At 39.4% G+C, this 15,443-nt stretch overlaps 1 long non-coding RNA gene across 2 annotated transcripts in view; it reads right to left on the bottom strand.

The window, feature by feature from the left end:
• Window positions 1-857: 857 nt before the first annotated feature.
• Window positions 858-15,443, bottom strand: part of LOC112913380 (uncharacterized) — a 29,361-nt gene continuing 14,775 nt past the window's right edge. Inside the window, exons 1-3 of one of the 2 annotated variants that reach the window (XR_003233684.2) lie at window positions 14,034-14,157; window positions 10,847-10,998; window positions 2,464-2,940 (exon numbers count right to left, since the gene is read on the bottom strand). This is a non-coding gene — a long non-coding RNA (uncharacterized lncRNA). Of the gene's footprint in view, window positions 2,941-10,846; window positions 10,999-14,033; window positions 14,158-15,443 lie in introns of those variants that run through there. The other variant, XR_011994494.1, reaches the window with a different exon arrangement.

Genomic DNA, 15,443 nt, shown 5'->3' with positions numbered 1-15,443 from the left:
ATCCTCGGGGCTCATGGGTGGCTCAGTGAGTCAAGTGTCTGCCTTTGCCTCAGGTCATGATCCCAGGATCCTGGGTTTGAGCCCCACATTGGGCTCCCTGCTCAGCAGGAAATCTCCCTCTCCCTCTGCCACTCCCCCTTGTGCTCTCGCTCTCTCTGTGTCTCTGTCAAATAAATAAAATCTCATTTAAAAAAGGTGTTTCTAGAAGATCCCTGGGTGGCTCAGCTGTTTAGTGCCTGCCTTTGGCCTGGGGCGCGATCCTGGAGTCCTGGCATCTAGTCCCACGTTGGGTTCCCAGCAGGGAGCCTGCTTCTCCCTCCTCCTGTGTCTCTGCCTCCCTCTCTCTCTCTCTCATAAATAAATAAATAAATAAATAAATAAATAAATAAATAAATAAATACATCTTTTACAAAAAAGGTGTTTCTAATCCTCAAGTATAATTCATGTTTAGCATAACTAGTGATTGCTTTACACTCTGTGTGGTAAAAATATTATTTCATGAAAAACATGTCACTTGACATTTCAAGCATTCTTCTCCTTATAGAAGTAAAGTCAAAGCTTCTGACTACCCCTCTTTTTACCAAGGCCAGAGCTTCATGAGCATGCAGCATGTGCAACAGCTCAAGACCCATGCTTAGAAGGGCCTGTACTCGGTGTAGGGCTCTGCTATTGCCATCTTGAAATTCCTAATGATTTTGGAACAGGAGGTCTTTTCTTTTCCTTTTGTACAGGCCCTCCCCCCGCCGCCAAATTACATAGCCAGTCCTGGATAGGGTCAATACAGTATTAATACACACTTGACATTATTTAATGATAATATTTTCTGGAGTTAGATCATTTGTCCTTTACTCACCCACCTGTTCTGTGTTCTGCTGAGTTCACTCTGAGTTCATGACATTCACCAAGATGACATCCTTTTTTCCTCCAGTGGTAATTCTAGGAATCTAGTTGTTAGGTGAAGTCCTTGAAACTTTGGTTCCTCTTTCTTGAACAGGTTCTACTGGTTTACTTTCCATGGTGTTGGTGTTTGCTCATGTTTGGCTTGTTAACATCGAAGCTGCAGTTACCACAGACCTCAGTGGTAGGGAGTCCTCTGCCAAGAAGCCTCTGCTCCTCGTTCTCTTGCTCTGGCTCAGGGTCATCCACACTTTCCCCTCACCTTGCCTCATTTTCTGGCAGGATAAACACCACGCTGGGTTGTTTGACTCCAAGCTTGGAGTTTGACTCCAAGCTGCTCCCCCTTGCTAATGAGTGTGTTTGTCATCATAAGCTTTTCTTCTTGCTCTGAATCTGGTTTGTCCACATTTCCCCCAATACACCTCACTTACTGAGATGACAAGGACCACACTAGGACCACAGAACATTTTCTAGATGGCTGCAAATTTTTATGGGTGTAACTTCTGAGTGTTTTGTGCTTTAAAAAAAACTCACTGTCCTGCCATTTACCTCAATTGTTATGTGCTTTAAAAAATAACTACAAGTTATTTATAAAAAAATAAATACAAGTCCCAACTACATGACACTACAAGTAGAATTTGTTAAATTTTGGTAGTGGCTCTCTGATTAAAAAAAAAAAAAAGCCCTTTTCAAGAGATAGAGATGATTTTTATTATGAAATCATCTGTCTATATTTTCTTACATTCCTCCTTCCTTCTAATTTTAAGAATATTTCATCCATAAACGAGGGAATCTTTCTGCTCTTGTGTTTCTCTATATCCCTCTGGACCAAAGGGAATTGGAATCCCCTTGTTTATAACCCAGTGCTGTGCTAAGGTGCTGCTGATGGTGGTGACCGTCTGGGACTGTGCACAGTGCAGCCATTCCAAGAGGCGTGTCTAAAAAAGGCACGCCCAGTCATCCACATAGGATATGTTACCTGCCTGCATTTGTGCAGATAATTGTATCCCCAGACCCAGATAGGAAGGTGTAGAATTATGCTGTATTATCCTTGGACAAAATCAAGTTGCAATTTTTCTAAAGGGAAAATTTAGGTCTCTCTTTAAAAAAAAAAGATTTTATTTATTTATTCATGAGAGACACAGAGAAAGAGGCAGAGACACGGGTAGAGGGAGAAGCAAGCTCCCCGCAGGGAGCCCGATGTAGGACTTGATCCCAGGACCCCAGGATCACGCCCTGAGCCAAAGGCAGGCATTCAAACCACTGAGCCACCCAGGTGTCCCAAATGAGAAAATTTAGGTCTCTTGGTTTTAAATGAAACTTTTATAAAAAATAAAAATATTTTCCATCTATTATTTGCTGTTCTATGCCATATAATTATATAATTTATATTTTATTATGTGTACTTAATTCATATTTTGACACATAGTTTATTCTCAATAAATATTTGTTAAATGAACTAAGGGAGGGGGTTTGAAGTATTTTTGAATGAAGCCATTCACCTAGACCGCTGGTTGGGATTGAGGCAGGTAGGGATTGTGAATTCGTCCGTGTGGCCAATTGTTATGTTAGTTTGTAGAGTTTATTTCAGTTTTCATTATAATATTATTACAGCATTTCTTTTTACAAGAGAGAAATGATGATAGCCTTTGTTCTTTTATTCATATTTGAGCAATCTCTTCTTGATTTTCATGTATTCCTAGGTGAAGGTGAAGACCTAATAAATTGTATTAATCTATTGCCACATTAAAAATTACCCCAAAACTCAGTGTCCTAAAATACTGATTATCTCACAATATTTGTGTGTCAGGAATTTAGGAGCAGGTGAGTGGATGTTCTGAGTCAGGGTCTCTTGAGGTTAGTCAAGATGTTGGCCAGGTTTGCAGTTATGTAGTCATCTGAAGGCTTCATGGGGGCTGGAGGATCTGCTTCCATGGTGGCTCACTCACATGACTGACAAGTTGGTGTTGGCTCAGGGTCCTCTCCAAATAAGTCTTTCCCTGGGCTACTTGAATGTTCTCTTCACATGGAGTCTGCCTTCCCCTAGAGTGAGAGGTTAAGACAGACCAAGATTGAAGTCACAATATTTTTTTGACCTAGCCTCAAAAGTTACACACCCATCATTTCTGCAATATCCTATTGGTTACACAAGTCGGCTCTGTTCAACATGGGAGGGAACTACAAAAACAGTTTGAACACTCAAAGGCAAAAAATCACTGAGAGCCCTCTTAGAACCTGTCACTTGAGGTAACATGAAATCAGATGCATCATCATTGTCCAGCCACCTTGCCCCTGAGATCCCTGCCCAGAGCATCTCAGCTCTGCTTGAGCTACTTTTCCCCTGAACTTGTGAAGGACTCTTAACAGGCCCCCTCATGCAGGCACTGAGTGATACAGACCGTGTACTCTCACTCTGACAATGATAACCACTTTTGAGTTCTTTTGTAGCCTCCATTACACCAAATGTAGGGCTGGAAGTATAGATGGAATCCAGGAGTTCTTGTTGAATATTAAAATATTGATTTCTGTTTCAAAATACTGATTTTTGAGTTTCAGAATTCTAAACTTTCCCAGGAATTTTTCTTTTTCTCCTACAAGGGCAGATGTCTTCATAATTATCAAAATTACTTCAGTTATTTGTGACTTTAAAATCCCATTAGGATCTGCATTCCAAGATTCTTTAAACTACTGAAGCCCAACATTTAATTTAATGATAAATAAAACCAAGTCAATTCCCATTCACAAATGACAAATCAACGGTTGGCAACAATTTCAACATCTGCTTTTAATTCACTTAAAAGCGTTAAGCAAACAGTGATTAAAAAGAAAAACCTAGAAACTATAGTATTTCTCCATTATTCTTCTAGTAGTTGTCCTTACTAACCAAAGCTGACTTTTAGTAAGTTATGTAGATGGACCCAAAATAAACATTTTGATGGAGATTGACCCATTCCTGGGTCTGGGATGGTTATGTTTTAATGTGGGAGCCTTTCCTCATTCCAAATTTGTTCTCAAATATTCCAGACAAAGGACTCTTGTTAGGGTTGAGTCACTGCTTGTTGGAAATAGGGATAGTAAACAATATATTAGCTGGAACTAGCCTAAATTTTAAAAACTTACTGCTTTTTGTGAGTTCACACGCACAACCTATAAACAGTATTCTTAGACAATGGCTGTGCTATTCTTTATGTGTGATCTGTCTCCAGTCACCTCATGCTCTTATACTCACCCTTTGTTTTAGGTATATGTCTTGCCAAATAAAATAATGAGCAAGGAACCATCTAAGGTTATTAAATTTAGTTACATGATATATACTCTTTTAACAATATCTATAAAAAATACAGATATGTTATATTTTCTATTGAATATGTTATTTCCAGGCTGGTTTCTCCAGTACCCACACTTTAAGTTGTACATTTTATCACTGTCATTTCCACATGCTAAATCCACTTAAGAAGAATACAAAGTTAAATAAAAAAGAATTCTTAGGATATAATGAATATGAAAATGGCCACAGATACAAAAGCATTTTTAAAAATTTAGATTAAAAAATTTCTTCCCTATAATTTTTCTCATACTTTTATTCTGGACAATATCAACTATATCTCTGTTGTTAATTTCAACCTATAACCTGATAACTTCTATATTTGTATCTTAGCTTTAGCCTTTCTTTTGTACTTTCCATCTGTAAATCCAGCCATCTAACTAGGAGCTTACACAGGATGACCCACAAACTCAACATTTCTAAAACCAACTCATCACGTCTATCTGCTTCCCAATCCTTACCATTTCTGCAGAGGTGAATGGTTTTATCATATTTCCAGCCCTCTAAGCCAAAAACTTGGGAACCATTCTATCTTCTTTCCTTCTTCCTTTCCATAGGTCATCAGGGTCTATTGATTTTTTTTTTCTTCCCTAAACATAGTTCAGGTCGGGTCCTCCTTCTTCTTCACCCCCACAGATTTTCTCTTGCTTTTGTTCCTTGTTATGTTTTACATGAAGGGATCCTTAATTAGTTTCTACCTTCTCCCACTCTTCCCCAAGTAGTCACAGCCTCTACACCAGGAGTTCAAACTGGCAGCACTCAGACTGGATTTACTTAACAGTCTGTTAAGTAATTTTTATTTTGTGGTTATTTTTAATTTAAAAAAAACATTTTATTTTTAAGTAATCTCCACACCCAATGTGGGGCTCAACTAAAAACCCTGAGACCAAGGATCACATGCTTTACCAACTGAGCCAGCCAGGTGCCCCTCTTGTTATTTTTAAGTACTTGAATATGTTTTTTTTTTTTTAAGATTTTATTTATTTTTTTTGAGAGAGAGGGAGAAAGAGAGAGATGGTGAGAGAGAGAGCAAGAGACACAGGAGGGAGGAACAGGCTCCCCACTGAGCAGGGAGCCCACCCTGGGACTCTGGGATCATGAGTCAGCTGAAGGCCGACCTTAACCAACTGAGCCACCCAGGGACCCCCACTTGAATGAATGTCTTTATATATATTTAAGTTCCCCCACGACTCCCCTATCACTTTAGACTATACCCCGATTTACACATTTATTAATTGCTCGGTCCTCACAGGTGTTTGAATTTGTGCCTCTTGCTGCATATTTTCTGAAATGGGAATCTACACAAATCCTTTCGTTGCTCATTATCCTCCATAAAGAATGTTCAAATCCTTATCAATGATACAATCCTCTCATGATCACAAGTAATTTCCTTTCTGCACTTATAACATATACATCAGTCACTTTATAAGGCCTCAGATATATCCTGCTGCTCCGTGACTTTATGATTTTGTTAACTGCTTATTTTCTCTTGTTACATTTTACGAACTTCTCTCAACTGGTTATGCCTAGGCTTAACCCTTGAGCAACATTTTCTCTGTAACCCTTTCTCTCAAGCAGAATTATTCATTTCTGCCTTTTGTTACCATTTCCCCTTAAATGCAACTCAAGCACTGCATTTATCACACTTTAATTATGTGTTTATATATTTGTTTTCTCCAATAGTGATGAGATCCTTGAGAACAGTTTAATATGTTTATATTTCCAGAGCCTGTATAATATTGGATACCTACCTATGATTTGGTGTATGAGTAAACGAATGAATGGAGAGTATATATACATATAACATTATTACTGCAAACACTTAAAGAGAATTTACTATGTGTGAAGTATTGTTTTAAACACTTCCATTAATTCATTTAATCCTCCCTATGAATTAGCAATGAATGAATATGAAATCTTAGTTTAAGTTAAATAGGCAAGTGATTTTTTTCTATCTTCATGATTTAAGAAGCACTTGAAAGGTAGGAATAATTATTATTTGTAATAAATGAGAAAATAAGTTAATGAAGATACACAAAATATGAAGAAGAAGGAAGACATTACTCCAGGGTCCTTATTATATATCACAATTAGGTGTGATTGTTCAGTTGGATATTTCTGCTTCAGCTTAATGAAATTCTTCCAGAGTGAGGCAAAATCTTATGCCATCATTTTTAGCCTGAAGCAAAGAATTTCTTCCTCCCATAAAAATATTATTTTAAAAATTATTGACTTGTGCAAAGTATTTTATGATAATTTGTCAGCAGAAACAAAGCTTATGCTCCTACATAAGGATAATGCTTAAATTTTGCCTAGTCATAGTCTACAGTGTCCAATGAGGCTCTACATAATCTGCAACCCTAATATTCCCTTTATCTGGAAAGCTCTTTCCCCAGATATTTTTGGTTCTCCTGGCTAAACAGTATTCAGGTAGGCCAAGATATGGGAAACAAAACAGGGAGGGAGTGACCTGATCTAATGCAGGAAAGCACCAGGCATGTTAGTGGTTGGAAGAGCAAGCCAGTAATGGTACAGACAGCTCAGCCAGGATTTAGTAAGGAATGGAGAGCCACTGAAAATTTTCAAATAGGAGAGAACCTCAGAGAGGACTCTGAGAAGAAAGCTGCACAAGATGCATGTTGTCATGAGTTCCAGTTGGATTGAAGGTGGAAAAGATTGAAGACAGGTCAGGCCAGAGGCAGTAACACCCTAAATGGGGATATTAGCCACAGAGCTGGAATAAAAGTGATACAAGTGAGAAAGACTGTGGGAAGAAAAAGATTATGAAAGACAAGAGAAGGAGGGGGAATGGTCCAGATGATGGTCACAGCAGAAACAGAACACTCAGAGGAGGATCTGTTTGAGAGAGAGGTTAGATGGAAATGGGGTACATTAATTAGGCAGTTGTAGATAAGGCCATGGCCCAGAAAGTTGGATTGAGTTGAGTAAAATTCTGATTTTTGTTTTTTCTGTAGATGAGAAGTAGCAAATGAGGAGATGGAAAATGGCAACGGGCACTCTTGTGCCACTATGAGAGGTGAATTGGTGCAATGTTTTTGGATGGGAATTTGGAAATGTTCATCATCCAAAATATGCATATCCTCTGAATCATTCTCCTTGGAATTTATCTTATAGAGATATTTGTACCATTGAACAAGAGTACATACAAGGATGCTCACTGATGTATTGTTTGGCTTGTAATGGCAAAAAATTGGAGTCAACCTAATTATCTATCATTGAATGTGCATCTGTTTGATGAAATAACAGGTCACTACTAAAATAGAATAAGGTAAAGCTATGTATACTGATAGGGAAAGACGTCTGTCATAAAAACAAATTGTAGGATGAGCCAACTAGATGTGAGAAATCCTTTTACAATGCAGTATATATATCAAATTATCACCACGTATACTTTAAATAACTTACAAATCTTATTTGTGAATTATACCTCAATAAAGCTGAAAAACATTCAATAAAAAATAAAACTCTTAAACATTTCCTCCCAACCACTTACCATATTCCATTGATGTATGTTCTAGTTCTACAGAGCTTTAAAAAGCTAGGTTAAATAGCAAGTCACTTCTACTCCCTAGGAATTGTGTTAAACATTTCATTCATTTACCTTTAATTAAAACAAAAGAATTGGGGGCGGGTATTTGGGTATGTCTGGTATTTCTTTCACTTTTTCCAAAAAAATGGAGATACCCATTTGGATGTGCACATGGAAAAGTCTAAATGAATATGAAGAATATTATTAACCATGTTAGTTTTTGATGGGTAGGACTCAAGAGAACTTTCACTCTATACATCTATGAATTGTTAGAATTTTTTCCACTGAGCATGTATTACCTTTAATAAGAATAAAAGTTTGGAGTTTTAGAAAAACCACTTACAGATATTTTTTTTAGGAAGTCAGCAGTTCTTAAGGAGGATCAGTCACTGATATTAAAGCTGAGATCATAAAAGTCAATCAAAGCAGGGGTGCCTGGGGGATACAGTGGGCTAAGAGTCTGACTCTTGGTTTCAGCTCAGGTAGTGATCTCAGGGTCATGATATCAAGCCCACATTGGGCTCTAGTCAGCTGGAGTCTGCTTGGGTTTCTCTCTCCCTTCCCCTCCATCCCTCCCCACGTCACTCTTGCTCTCTTTCTCTCCCTCAAATAAATAAATCTTGAAAAAATAAAGTAGATCAAAGCAAGCAGGAAAACATATGAGGGACCTAATGCATGAGAGAACGTGGTACATGGTATATAGGTGTCTGAGAACGAATGGAAAAGGCCCTGCCCGGTTTGGCATCTCCTGAACATTCTAGTCCCCTCTCATACCACATTCCCCTCTGCCTCCCACTAGCTTCCCCACTGTTCTTTTAATAAGCCTTCAACACATGGCCTTTGCTCATGCTTTCTCTGGAAAGATCCCCTCACTGTTGCACACACACAGACCTGAAAACAGACACATCCTACTTTTATTTTGCATCTCAGTTCAAACGTCACTGCTCGGGGAAGTACTAGAGCAGTGTTTTGGAATATGGCAGGCCCCTTTATTCTATGTGTCTTTAGATACACTAGATGTGATCCGAATGGGAGAATTAAGAAATTAAATATGAGACAAGGGAAGGAAAGCAGAGGATGAGGTTATATTTTGGTAATACTCATGTTTCAAAACATTTCTTCCTGCTATATATTGTCTTGTCTACCGGCTTCTCCTACTTTTAAGTTTGCTGTGGTTCTTCACAGATGTTGCCTATGCATGGAGGTAAGAGAAATGAAATGAGTAGACTGTGAACTCCTTCAGTATTATAATTACCATTTCCTTTGAACAAGTTCCTTTCTGCCATCATTCACTGAGCCTTTAGAGTCTACCCAGTTCTGTTTGAGACCCTGGGTGGAATGAGCTTATTTGGCTTCCATCTTTCCTCCCTGTAGCTCTTCTGTTCTCTTATTCAGTGCAAGCTCAGCCCATCACTGTGATTTTCAACCTCCTGAACATTGGAATAACCTGGATGGCTTAACAAACCCACACACAACAACGTGGGAACTTCACCCCCAGGAATCCTGGCTCTGCTGGTCTAGGGTCATACCCAAACACAGTAGTACCCTAAAAGTTTCTTGGGTGATGATGATGTGCAGGCAGCACTAAGAGCCACTGGCCTAGGGATGCCCGGGTGGCTCAGCGGTTTAGTGCCTCCCTTCGGCCCAGGGCGTGATCCCGGAGTCCCGGGATCGAGTTCCATGTTGGGCTCCCTGCATGGAGCTTGCTTCTCCCTCCTCCTGTGTCTCTGCCTCTCTCTCTGTGTCTCTCATGAATAAATAAATAAAATCTTAAAAAAAAAACAACAACCACTGGCTTGAAAGATCTCTACTAGGAGAACTGGAAAGCGCTTGACTTCTGGAAATCAAAGCCTGAATGGTTCCGATGGCACTGGTCTCTCAGATGGTGTCAGACCTGCTTCTGAGAGGTTTGATTTGACAAGCTAGAGGCTGAAGGCAGAAAGCCCAAAAGGTGATAGTGGAGACATCTTCCCTGAATTAAGGCTGATGACTTTAGACCAGAGCACTTGCTTGTAGGAAATAATTTGATAACTTGTACAGCTGGATTAAAGTCAGTTGGTCATGGAGGGGAGGAGCGGATTTAATGCCCATGGAGACCTTTGCTCTCTGTCATTCCTGTCTCAAGACGTTAAGAACGAGGAAATGTTGGGATGCCTGGGTGGCTCAGCGGTCGGGTGTCTGCCTTCGGCTCAGGGCATGAACCTATCCTGGGGATGGGGTCCCGCATCAGGCTCCCTGCGAGGAGCCTGCTTCTCCCTCTACGTCTCTGCTTCTCTCTGTGTGTATGTTATGAATAAATAAATAAATAAAATATTAAACAAACAAAAGAACATGGAAATGTTACTTTAAGAGTTCAATGCAGGGGCACCTGAGGCCCTGGAACATTATGCTTTATTCTTTGGCACAGTTCAGCGACCAGGACTCCTGACTCCCAAACTCCGGAGGTTACTACCAGTTGAAACTGTAAAGCAGGCCAACCAACTGCCAGGCCTGGCTGGGCCACTCATCAGGTAGATGCGGCCTGCTTAACTCACCTGCGTGCTCAGGGCTTTGGTTTCTGTTGATCAGGTGAACTGAAGGTCTAAGAGGCCTAGCTAAGCCCCTTTCAGCTTTAAAGTGACACTAGGTGGCACTCATGTAACTTCAATGGGGAGCAGTTGGTGCAAGTTGGCTGCCAGGCTCGGGTCCCTTACAGAGGCCTAGGGACGTGCTAGGTTTGACTTGGTAAATGATGCAGTTTTAGGAAAATTGTATCGGCCTCCTTTTATCGAGAAGAGCTTTTGAGTCTGTGGATGCCTGTTGTATTTTACTAGCTGCTTTCACTGGTTCTGTACTCCTGACTTCATAGTCCTTTTCTTATCGTCTCAAATTTTAAAATGTCATAGAGAAAACTGTATCTATGGCTTAGTGATATTTGTAACACTGTCCAGACACACACGCTTGTGTGACATAAAAACGAGTGTATCACCTTAGCAAGTACTATGTTCTCCCGGACACGTGCTGCTGCACAAGTAACTCTGAAGAGAGAGATCCTCTGTCCCCACGCTGAAACTCCGAGCAAATGGGATTCTTACCTGCGATGAGCCACCACTGGACAGGGTCATGGAGACATGATTCTTGTTCAAAACCCCCACAGCTGATTTGTCCTGGTGTTTCCAGGAGGTTTATTCCAGTCCAGGTCCATCTCAAGAATCCAGTCTGGCTCAACTTGGATTCAGAACTTGACCTAAAAGGTGGGGGGATGGGGGTTGGGAGCCTCCATGATCAGAACATTATCTAAAAGGTGATACTTTCAAAGGTCATCCAAGTCACCTTTCAGATGGTTTCCCTCAAGCTAGGACCACAATGGAAGTATCCAAGGATTTAGCAAAAAGATAAAAATAAACATTGAGGAACTGAGTTTGGGGTCTAACTCTGTACGATCTGAAATTTAAGAAGTTACATATTGTTAATTCATTTGGGAATAAGAGGGAGGTTTCAGTGACTTTGTCACCTCTCAATAGAAGGGACCATGGAATTGCCTGAACTTTCTATGTTGAAGTATGGTCACAACTTCCAGGGTGTCATGTGGTGTTAAGGTTAGGGTTAGGGGATGAATGTGCCCATGTGTACACACTGGTAGAAGAAGAAAAGGTCTAAAGCCAAAATACAGCAGTGGCATTAGGGGTGACCTTTATTGTCATCTGTATAACTTTTCTATATTTCTCAATTTCATTTTAATGATCATGAATCTGTTTTGTGTATTATTATTTAAAAATTTAAAAGAAAGAAGAAAAAAGTAGATGATCAGATTTCAACAAAGGCACAGTTATTTGTTACTGTTTAACAAATTACTTTGCTTACGGTAAAATAGCTACTGTGATTTCTAAAGGGTCTTGTACTACTTGCTTTAGAAATGGAAATTACTGGACTCTGATCTGATCACTGATGGCAAAGGAACACCTGAAAGACTCTTAATAGGTCTTCATAAATATACGCAAAAGGAACCCTTAAAATGAGAGCAGGATAGAAATAATTTTTTTATGATTTATAATTCTTCTCTAACCAAATTGTACTACTATAATTATGGGATTGATTTTCTCTACAATGATGTTTTACATTTCAACCTCATGCTAATTCCACAAAGTCTGGCAGATAATCAGTTGTGGCTTCCTTTAGCATTTTTTATGATCACTCCTTATTCTTAATATCTTCAAGGTAAAGAGCACCGGGCTTGGAAAAGATTTGGAGGAAATTTTGGCACAACTTTGGCACACCCTAGCAGTGTAAACACAGTCAGGTTATTTAAGTGTTCCAGGTTTCAGTTTTTCCATTTGTATGTAAAGCAGAGCATGGGTGCTCTTACTACCTCCAATCACCTCAGTTATTTATAAGGATAAAATAAGAATATACGCAACAAGACTTAAAAATGTATATGTGGGTTCTTTTCGGTAAACAGATGGTAAGATGGAGTTAGGAGCACAAAAGATTCTCTTGGGGGAGTAACACTTGTAAAAGAAAAAAAGAGTAAGCAGGATTGCACAGGTCCGACTGCAGGGCTTCCTCTGCTAGCCCAACAGGGAGCCGCACAGCAATGGTGGTCAGTTCAAGGAGCGCATGTTGGATGGGAATGGCTAGTTCTTTGCTCCACTGCCTTGCTCAGTTGTTGTCTGGGGCCACCCAATGACGAGTGTGAACTCAGCTCCAGCGCAGAGCAGATCTTGAAGGAACTAACAGCTGTGGGCTGTCAGCTAACTACACTTCTTGAAGCTCAGTTCCAAGTCCTTTCTTGGAAAGGACTTCATATCCTATGTCTGCCACGACAGGCCCCTAAGATAACCTTACCTGGCACCACGACTTGAGACAGCTAACAGGTCAGACCTTGAGTTATGAATTCCCTTTCTCTGACCACAAACCTCTGTCCTTTGATACCATCCACTCTCTCTGAGCACTGAACATGCTCCTCCTACCCTCCATTATCCCTGTTGTCGATCCATTCCTGTCTTGACAGTTGCCTCTTTCTGATTTCTCTTGCCTCTGTAGCAAAATTCATCAGCTTGGACTCAAGATCTGGCATTTTAATGTTGCCTTCTCTTGCTCCTCTCTCTCTCTCTCTTTTTAAAGATTTTATTTATTCATGAGAGACAGAGAGAGGCAGAGACACAGGCAGAGGGAGAAGCAGGCTCCATGCAGGGAGCCTGATGTGGGACTTGATCCTGGGACTCCAGGATCATGCCCTGAGCCAAAGGCACATGCTCAACCGCTGAGCCACCCAGGTGTCTCCTCTTGCTCCTCCTGATCTCCTCACCGACGCTCATGTTTGTCAGACTGATTTCTAATTTTGAGTCACCTCATGGTCTGCTTTCCTCCAAAACTTGAGTGATAAGTCTTATTGGAGAAATGCATGGAAATCTACTGAATGGTAAACTACACTTCTGTGACAGCCAATTTAATCACGGCACTTACTGAAGCAATACTTTTATCCAATTCTTATTGTCTCTCTTTGGACTTATGTAGCTCGTAGGAGATAATTGACATTTATCCAATACTTCCCTGTGCCAGAGACATCTATGTGTTTGAAACACTGACGTCCACTCTTCTCCCTCCAAGTTTTATATGGCTGGTTGATACTACCCTGACTCTTGTTTAGTACCCACAACAGTGCCATAAACTTATTAAATGAAGGAAAACTAAATTTGTTATATGCCTATTGCATGCAATGGCCAGTATCAAATATTTTACGTATGTCATCTCATTTAATCCTCACAGGATTTCCGTCTTGTTTTAATAGTCTTGTTTCATATTTAATTTGTTGCCTGTCTCTTGTCACTAAATATAAGTCCTTAAGGGCAAATATCATGTCTGATTAATTTCTGTAACTTTGTAGTTCCACTTCCCAAGCAATGCCTGAAACATTATCATGCTCGATGTAAGTTAGATAAGGGCTGAGGTAAGTGACAGAGCCAACAAAGGAAAGGTCAATGTCAAGGTTCAAACCCGAATCTGTTCAACTCTAAGCCTGTGGCTTAACACTTTGTGGCTCTGTCTGTATTAAGTGTTGTCAACTGCCCAAGGCCTCACAACAATTTTAAGAACAAAATTTGAATTAGAAGAAAATGATCCTCTACACCATACTTCAATCAAAACCATGAACAGTAATTATAGTTGTCACTTGCTTTATTTACTTCTAAAGAATGTACCTAATATTGTAGGAAGAATAATTGGCTAGTTCATAAATTTTCTGTTTCCTCTTCAAACATCTGCTTATAATTGTCTTCTTACCTTATCTGAGGTCATCTGTGGTTCAATAGATGGTACTGTGTTTGGGCATCATTTGGGTGTCAGTTGAATTCCATGAGCCTTCTGTTTCTTACCACAAGAAAGATATTAGCCAAATTTGCATATGCTAAAAGGGGATTCAAAATTATAAAGCGTGAGTTAAACAAATGACATTTAGCAGAAAATAATTAAGGTCTTTAGTTAATCTTCCTTTTTGCTAGAATTTGGCTTTCAGTCAACCGATACCATTTCACAGTAGCTTACACTATGTGGCAAGCCCCAGAAAGAAGTTTCTGGACAGCTTCTAGTTCCCAATGGTAAGCAAATCTTTAAACTGCACGTTGAAATTGAACAATAGAGTTGAGATTTGAGATTTCCATTCCCACAACTAGTTGTAATGGAACCAAACAACTCTGAATGAGTTTTAGAGATTAATAAGACCTTCATTCATAAGGCATTTTATGAACCTTTCAGTGTAAATGCCAACTATTTTTAAATCTTGTGATTCCATAATGAAAATCATTTCCTAAACAATTTGGGCAGCTCTATAATAATTCTAATGGTTTCCCTCTTCAAGTGCCTTTCAAAAATAGCCATAACATGTCTTTTAGAAATAGATAAGTATTAACCAAATAAAAGCATATATTGAAAGTTTCTGCTAGAACAATGAAACCAAAATAATCTGTAAAATGAGGGTGTTGAGCTAAATGATCTCTAAGGCTGCTTTCAGCCATAGGGGGGCAAAAAACCTATGGCTTTAACTCTGAAAAAGCTTAGCTGAAACCCTAATACAATTCACATATCTTGTTTTTCACGCTTTCCATGATAAATTCTTGCTCATTAATGTAACTCATATCTGGAAGGAAGTTAGCAACCTATGTGAATTCATCCACTTGTTTTAATAACATTTCATTTACATGTTTAATAAAATGGTCATAGTGTAACAAAAACTTCTGGTTAAAGGAAGAGGCATTTTTAGAAATGTGTTTTCCTTATGTTTTTTTTTTCCCCCAAAAGTGGTGACAGAATTTCAAGACCCAGTCTTATATTCCCCAGTTAGGTTATGCTGTATTTATATGAAAAAAGAGCTTCTATTGCAGCACCTCTCCCAATCATAATAATATCTTACATTCATATCATGTTTTACAGTTAAACAAACTTATTTTTTCAGTTTTTAAATTTCGTATCACATTCACCTCATTGCCTCCTCAAAACCTTCTCATCACTCTTTGAGCACCTCCTCTCCTGGGCCCCTCATCCTCCATCTTTGATCACCTCAGTGGCCATGAGGAGAGAGTTTGGCAGATATTCTCATTCAGAGATGAGCAAAACAAAACTCAGGGAAATGAGGTTATCAGCTGGTGGCTAATGATGCCCCAGATGACAATTTATATTATGTCTGTAACGTTAATT

The sequence above is a fragment of the Vulpes vulpes genome, chromosome 1 (genome assembly GCF_048418805.1).
Source record: "Vulpes vulpes isolate BD-2025 chromosome 1, VulVul3, whole genome shotgun sequence".
In the NCBI taxonomy this organism is placed as follows: Eukaryota; Metazoa; Chordata; class Mammalia; order Carnivora; family Canidae; genus Vulpes; species Vulpes vulpes.
The sequence above is the reverse complement of the archived record's forward strand: the minus strand, read 5'-3'. Positions and strand labels throughout refer to the sequence as shown.